This window comes from Sus scrofa, chromosome 6, assembly GCF_054392235.1.
Source record: "Sus scrofa isolate SSC_HxYL_T2T_F1_AM1 chromosome 6, Sscrofa_HxYL_maternal_Yorkshire_Landrace_v2.0, whole genome shotgun sequence".
Classification (NCBI taxonomy): domain Eukaryota; kingdom Metazoa; phylum Chordata; class Mammalia; order Artiodactyla; family Suidae; genus Sus; species Sus scrofa.
In genome coordinates this window covers 106,169,886-106,178,166 of record NC_139388.1, presented here as the reverse complement: position 1 = coordinate 106,178,166, position 8,281 = coordinate 106,169,886, and the positions used below count along the sequence as shown (strand labels likewise).

Genomic DNA, 8,281 nt, shown 5'->3' with positions numbered 1-8,281 from the left:
ATATATAATAGTATGCCAAGTTTGCATTTAGGATATAGTTTGGAAATGCAAACTTTCTCTGTGTAAAAAGTAATCAATTATAAATATACAATAACCTAACTGAATGCAAAATGAAGACGCTGATAAGGGGGGACTAATTTTCATGGGCAAAAGAGGGGGAAAAAAGGTAGCGTGAGAGATGATTTGTCAGCCTCCTCTCATTCACACAATCAGCTGGATAAACCTTGTGAATTATGTTTGCCTTGGCCCTTGCATGCACCCAGAGTACAGGTGGGGTGGGTGGGTTTTAAATCTCTTAGCAACAGTGTTTCCGCTGTAATTAATATGCCACATCAATCCAGTGCTTCTCTTGTTAGGCGTTTGTTCCTTTTTTTTTCATTACTCAATGAATTTATTACATTTATAGTTGTACAATGATCATCACACCTCAATTTTATAGCATTTCCACCCCAAACCCCCAGCGCATCCCCCCACTCCCCAACCTGTCCCCTTTGGAAACCATGTTTTCCAAAGTCTGTTAGTATCTGTTCTGCAAAGAAGTTCATTGTGTCCTTTTTTCAGATTCCACATGTCAGTGATAGCATTTGATGTTGGTGTCTCATTGACTGACTGACTTCACTTAGCATGATAATTTCTAGGTCCATCCATGTTGCTAAAAATGTTAGGCGTTCATTCCTAATGTCTTTTACTGATGTGATAGGGAACCATTCATCGTTCCATTAGCGGGAACTTTGAAGGATGTCCAGCCAGCAGATTGTGCAGGGCTGGAAACTATTTCTTTGACAAGAGACCTAACAAAAAATAAGGGAAGACGGGCCTCATTAGCATCATGTTTTTTAAAGGTCTTAAAAAAAAAAAAAAGGCACCTTTGCGTCCTATGTCCTTCAGCATATTATTTCGGAAGTACACAAGGGGATGGAGATGTTTTCTTTATTATTTAAAGTTACAAGTCGTCTTCAGTTCTTTAGCATCTTAGTCTCATAAACATACTCTAAATTTAATTCAGTGTGAAGGAACCTAGGACCTGGCTGTGACCTAGTATTAAGAGGTGGGATTCAGAGAGTTTATGGCAAGCCTAGATGGTAAAGAATCACCTCTGAGAGGTTTGGAGTGATTTAGAAGTGACAGCTTACATAGGACGCAGAGTTGGAATAACTGAGCTGCAAATAATTAGAGTGCGGGGCGGGGGGCAGGGAGAGTGTCAAACAGGCACGTACATTTTACTCTCTTGGAGTATTGCTACCCACAGAAAACTGCCTCCCAACACACTCCCCTGGACAATTTAAGCTCCACCTTAGCTTTGTTTGGTTCATATTCAACCAATCAGGGAGCTCAACGACCCCCCCACCCCCGCCCAAACACTGCAGGGTATATTTGTAAAAAGCTTGAAATCCGGAACATGTGTTCCCCTATCCCCCAGGTTACGTGAAGGTTTTTGATCTTCTAGGCTAGGCCAGGCCACAGAACCCCACTTAGAGCGGTAACTGAAGCGGAGCCAAGTACTAATGTTACTGAATCGGGTTTAGTTTTGCCCAACGCCCAGCGAGCCAGAGGCCGAGATGCCCCTCAAATTTCCAGCAGCGAGAGGGTCTCTGCATGAGACAAGTGCAGAAACAGGAGGAGAAAGTCAGAGATTTCCCTCCCGAAGGCAGGGGCTCGGGGTATTTACGGGATGAGCTGGGCGGCGCACCTGCAGAGCGCGGGGACCACGCGGAAGGTGATAGGAAACAGGTTGGACACCATCCTTCTGCGCAGGCACAGCTCAGGGGCCGCCTCTGCATTTTCAAAAGCAGAGGCCTCGGCAAGATCTGAGAGTGGAGTTTTCAAAAGGTCACGGAGTGGACACTCGCATAGAGCCAGTTGGAAGCACGCGTTATCCAGTCTTCACCAGCTCAGCTGGGGCAAAACTCTCCTTGTTATGGCTTCATGCACTTCGGAGGACCGGCAAATCTTTTGCAGCAAGTTAAAACGACCTTGATTAGAGAAGGCAGGTTACAGGTGAAATGGATTTAATGATTTTTTTTTATTTTTAATTTTTTTTGTCTTTTTCTAGAGAACAGTTTATTTTTTTAATTTTTATTTTATTTTTGTGTTTTTCTAGGTAAGTGGATTTAGTGATTACCCAGGGTTTCAATACCAGTGATGTAACGTTACTGTAAGGCAGAACATTATTGTGAAAACTTTCTGTTGAGAGATGCCTGGAGGATGCCTCTGTTGAGGAGGTAAACTCAAACCCTAGCTTCCCAACCCCATGGTCCTCTTCCTCAGGTCTTGCACTAGACCAGGTGGTGGTGGGCATGCAAATCCCTTTTGGGAAAGACCAGAAGAAGAGGGTCATGGGGTTTGGGAAGTGGTGCCTCTTCCCTTCCTAGGGTTTGAGTTTGCCTCTGGGCTTGGGGAGAAAGCCCTGCAGTACCTGAGCCGTGTCAACCTGGAACGGGGGAGAAGGCAGCGTAGACTTGCTCTTGTTGGGCAAAGACATAAATGATGGCGTCCGAGCGACATCACTAGAAAGGAAATGCTTACAGCGTGTCAGGTACTATTTGAATCATTTTATGTTTAAGTCTTTCTCACAGCCTATGACGCTGTCATTTCTGTAGGTCAGAGCTGGTAAAATATTGTCACTTCGACATAGTTTACAGATTTTCCACCTTAAGATGTGAACAAAAGATTTTTTAATAATGACCCAACGTCCCAAAGCTAATGGGTGGCTGTACAGATCAAGTGTTCTTGCAGGAACAAAAGGCACCTTCAGAAGGGGATGACTGAGACATTAATGAAAGACTGCTTACAGATGGGGTTAAATGAAATCAACAAGGATAGAGGAAGTTTCTGGAAAAGCCATCTTAAAGCAGTCCAGTGGGCACTGGGAGGTGGCTGGAGCTGGAAGCAGGGGGGTGAAGTGTGTGTGTGTGTCTGTGTTTAGGACGGGTGACTTAGAAGTCACCTCTCAGTGTGCTGGTCTTATAGATGGTGCCAGTACAAAAGGACTGAGGTCAGGTGTTTATTCTTTATAATATACAATGCCTGTCAAAAATTTTTGCAGGAGCCATTCCGAGCACAGCATGGACCACTGCAAGGGATTGACAGCTAGATATTAGTCACGAGTTCTTAAATACCATCCATTTATCATCAGCCCTTAATTAATGGGGATCCTTCTGCCCAGAACACGCAGTGAGACTTCTGCCTCCTCTTTATCCCCTGCCCCCTGCCGGGTCACACTGAGGAGGAAGGAGAATGACATGCAAACATGATGTCCAAGTTTGAAGAAGCCACCTGTAGCCAGAGCAGCCAGTTCTTGGTAAGTGTCCGGATACTGTCAGTCAAGCCCGACTTCCCTCTCAACTTTTCATCTTTACACTGTCTCTTGCCAACCTCTGTTCCCTCTGTTCCAGCTGCCCCCTTCCTCCACTGGCTCCCATCCGCTAACCCTGATGGATGGAAAATACTTTCTCAGAAGTGACTAGAAGAAACCTGAGAAATGACTCTTGCACAAGGAAGCCAGGCTGCCCACCCCATTTGAGGATGTGTTCAATCCTAAGGATAACTCACCTATTTTATTGTATTTTATTTTTTGGCTGTACCGATGGCCTGTGGAAGTTCCTAGGTCAGGGTTGAAACTGCACCACAGCAGTGCCAATGCCAGATCTTTAGCCCACTGTATCACCACGGAACTCTGCACCCATTTTAAAATCTAAGAACATCCCAACCAATGCCCATGGCGCCCACAGCTGGCTTGACTTCCCCAGATGCTCCTGATAATCTAATTCTCTCCTAACATAAGAGGTAATGTCATGCTTCATGCTTCAAATGGACCATCCCTGTATCTTTTTTTCAGGAAAAACTCCTTCACCTTAAATTCAAGTGTTTAAAAGTTCAAAGCACTTAATGTTTGCACATAAAGTGAATTTTAGATTACATTCTTTTTTGGAGAGAGTCACATAACGGGCTGTTACAAATTCATTCCAAAAAGCAACTTTCAGATTCTGTCCTGAGGTCAGTAACATACATTCCCTTTGCCTCCTGTACTTACAACTCTGTAATTACAACTCAAGAAATAATATATGAGGATTCTGATACATGGAAAGATCCTGAAAAAGTGTTTTGAATTATTAAAGAAGAAATCATTCATAGTATTGGCATGAAGTATATTACACAGTACTGTCAGCCTTTGAACATTGCTAAGTCATGTGTGACATATACGGTATAAAGAAATCAGACTACTCTGTTCTACCTATTTCTGCTAGTTGAGAAGTTTTATACAAAAAATTCATTTAATAATTCTGACACCTGTGGTCAATTAATCTTTGACAAAGGAGGCAAAGAATATAAAATGAGAAAAAGACAGTCTTTTCAGCAAGTGGTGCTGGGAAAACTGGACAGCAACATGTAAATCAGTGAAACTAGAACACACCCTCACACCATGCACAAAAATAAATAACACTGTAAATCAGCTATAATAGAAAAGATAAAAATCATTATAAAAATGGCCTAAAGACTTAAACATAAGACATCATAAAACTAGAAGAGAACATAGGCAAAATATTCTCTGACATCAACTGTGTAAATGTTTCCTTAGGTCAGTCTCCCAAGGCAAGAGAAGTAAAAGCAAAAATAATGGGACCTAATCAAACGTAAAAGCTTTTGCACAGCAAAGGAAATAAAACCCCAAAAAGACACCCTATGGAATGGGAGAACATAGTTGCAAATGATACAACGAACAAGGGCTTAATCCCCAAAATATACAAACAACTCATACAACTCAACAGCAAAAACAAAAACAAAAAGCAAAAAAACCTGAACAACAACAACAAAAACAACCCAAATGAAAAATGGGCAGAAAACCTAGATATTTCTCCAAAGAAGATATACAGATAGCCAACAAACACATGAAAAAAATGCTCAACATCACTAATTATTAGAGAAATGTAGATCAAAACTACAATGAGGTACCATCTCACACTGGTCAGAACAGCTATCATTAATAAGTCTACAAATAACAAGTGCTAGAGAGGGTGTGGAGAAAAGGGAACCCTACTTCTCTGTTGGTGGGAATGTAGACTGGTACAACCATTATGGAAAACAGTATGGAGGTTCCTCAGAGAACTAAATATAGAACTACCAGAAGTTTCAGTAATCCCACTCCTGGGCATATATCTGGATAAAAAAACTTTCATTCTAAAAGATACATGCACCACTATATTCATTCCAGCACTATTCACAATAGCCAAGACATGGAAACAGCCTAAATGTCCATTGACAGATGAATGGATTAAGAAGATGTGGTATATATACACAAAGGAATACTACTCAGCCATAAAAAAGAAAATACCATTTGCAGCAACATGGATAGAACTAGAGATTCTCATACTAAGTGAAGTAAGTCAGAAAGAGAAAGACAAATACCATATGATATCACTTATATGTGGAATCTAAAATGTGGCACAAATGAACCTATCTACAAAACAGAAACAAACTCATGGGCAGAGAACAGACTTGTGGTTGCCAAGCAGGAGGGGGAGGGAGTGGGATGGACTGGGAGTTTGGGGTTAGTAGATGCAAACTGTTGCATTTGGAGTGAATAAGCAATGAGATCCTGCTGTATAGCTTAGAGAACTACATCCAATCCCTTGTGATGGAAAATAATGGAAGATATGAGAAAAAGAATGTATACACATACACACACACACATACATATATATAACTTGGGTGTCACTTTGCTGTACAGCAGAAATTGACAGGACACTGTCAATCAACTATAATAAACATTTTTTTTAATTTAAAAAAGATTTTTAAAAAGTCAAAAAAAAATTGGAAGAACTACTGGATAAGAAACTCAATCCAGGAGTTCCTGTTGTGGCTCAGTGGGTTGAGGACCTAATGTGGTCTCTGTGAGGATGCAGGTTTGATCCCTGGTCTCACTCAGTGGATGAAGGACCCGGCATTGCCACAAGCTGTGGCATAGTCCACAGATGTGGACTGGATCTGGGGTTGCTGTGGCACCTGCAGCTCCAATTTGACCCCTAGCCCGGGAACGTCCATATGCCGGGGTGCGGCCAGTCGTTGCACCTCTGGGTTTTTCTGTTACCACCTCTAGAGAGGAGATGCGCTACGACCTCCAAGTTATAAAAATCCTCCTGTCATCCCCACCCTTCTCTTTAGAGCCCAAACTTTGGACTTCAGCTGCAGCTCCTTCTGGGGGTGGGTGTTGCCATCAGAAGCCCTTTGGTGACCCTCGGTCACTTGTACTGGCATTGTCACTCTTGGGACATTTCCCTTAGACTTCTGCTGGTCTCTGTTAAACCATCATTTAGTTAACACTCCCGCAGTTACAGAGCAGAGGACAGAACCGGCAGCAGATGGTATCTGGAAGCATAAAGTGACAGACCTGGGAACATTCCTGGGTGAGAAGCTTCTATTTCCAGAGTCCTGCTCCTCACCCGGTTCCAGCTCCTTTATCTGGTGAAGTTCCACATCCTTTAAGGATCAAGTCCAATGTCACTTCTACCTCACTTGGGAGAGGTTCTTTCTCCTCTGGGCTCCTAATTTTTACCCACCACTGTCACATCTGTCATCACCTCCTATTGCATATTGATTTTTTGCCTGCTTGCTCACCTCTTTAGGAATATCCTTACAAGTGGCCACGATTGGTTCTTCTCTAGGGTAGCTTATTTCCAGGCTCTGTGAGCCTGTGTGTAAGGCCTGCCTTGGGTGATTATAACAAACAAATGCTGAAGCCCTTTTGGGTGCATCATTTCAATCTTTTAAAGATGATTTCTGGTGCTTCCCTCCTTGGGAACTTTCTACTTTCCTGTCACTTTGGTGATTCTTATCAGTGTTCCCTGGTAGACAATTAATGGTATGATTTTTTTGACCAATTAGCTCAGGAAGCTCAGACTTCAGCATCTTAAAAAAAAAAAAAAAATCCCCAAGTGGAGTTCCCGTCGAGGCTCAGTGGTTAACGAATTTGACTAGGAACCATGAGGTTGTGGGTTCGATCCCTGGCCTCGCTCAGTGGGTTAAGGATCCGGCGTTACTGTGAGCTGTGGTGTAGGTCGCAGATGTGGCTTGGATCCCACTTTGCTGTGGCTGTGGCGTAGGCTGGTGGCTACAACTCCGATTAGACCCTTAGCCTGGGAACCTCCATATGCCATGGGCGTGGCCCTAGAAAAGCCAAAAAAAAGAAAAAAAAAAAGAAAAAGAAAAAAGGAAAAAAAAAATCCCCAAGTGATGCTAACATACATTTAGGCTTAAGACCTGCTGCTCTGGAAGATGCAGAGCTGGTGCTGCCTGCAGATTCCTCCTGTCTTAGTCCTTAGGAACCAGCCCCAGAAAAGGCATCAGATAATAACCAGCTCAAGAATACAAATGTTCTATGCAGTTCTGGAATGCTATCACTTATTGACTCTATTCATTAAAAAAAAAAGGTGCATGCAAATCTAAAATCCCCACACAGAAAATGGAACTAATCCACAAATAAGTGCGTGCCTCATACACACCTACATACCAACAAGTAACACGAGAATCATAGGAACCTGCATGTGTAGGTTCTGGATTCATCTGGATTCATGCTGAACATTGCTAAGCATTGTGCCAGCTGCTTCACAGGCCCAGTATCTTTGACACTATCCTTGAAATTCATGATGGCATGAGGGTCATCACACATAAGCATTTTCTTTTTGTCCCTCTGAACAAAGTGAACATTGACCCGGATACAGGGAAGGATCCTAGCTGGGGTCACTCACATCGCTTGAATCATAACAAGAGAAAGACTTTTGCAGTCTCCGAACTTTTTTCAAGCAGAAGCAAGCAGCTGTTCCTGAGATAAAGCAGTGTGAGTTCTCATATACAGAGTTAGTGATGCATGGCATTGAGGGGAGAGGTGAGGGGGGAACTCAATCATTGCATCAAACTGCCGTTTTCAATTTTACAAAGAACTCTTGCATGTGTTCTTATTTGATAATAGCCTCACAGAATCAAAGGCTTTTCACCATAGCAACCTTAGTAGTTGGCCCTTTTTAACATTGAAGAAACTGAGGCTCAAATGCTTAAGTGACTCCCTTAGAGTGACAAAACTAGTTAAGTGGTAGGAGATGGGATTACTGAGTCCAGGGTCTACAGGTTTAGCTTTTGTTTTTTTAGGACATGCTTGCTTAAAGAAAGACAGCACTAGTGAGAGACAGTTTTACACAGAGGAAAGCAAAAATTGAGCCAACCACAGAAGCACCCTCTTTCAATTATACAGTGGTTAACACTTAAAATTACTTTCCCAGTATCCTAA

The 8,281-nt window shown here is 42.5% G+C and overlaps 1 long non-coding RNA gene across 1 annotated transcript; it reads right to left on the bottom strand.

Annotated features, from left to right (window-relative positions):
- Positions 1-367: 367 nt before the first annotated feature.
- On the bottom strand, positions 368-1,973 carry LOC146402731 (uncharacterized). The gene is made up of 2 exons (XR_014807677.1): positions 1,691-1,973; positions 368-791 (listed from the first exon to the last, which is right to left on the bottom strand). It is a non-coding gene; the product is annotated as an uncharacterized LOC146402731 (long non-coding RNA).
- Between the last annotated feature and the right edge of the window lie 6,308 nt (positions 1,974-8,281).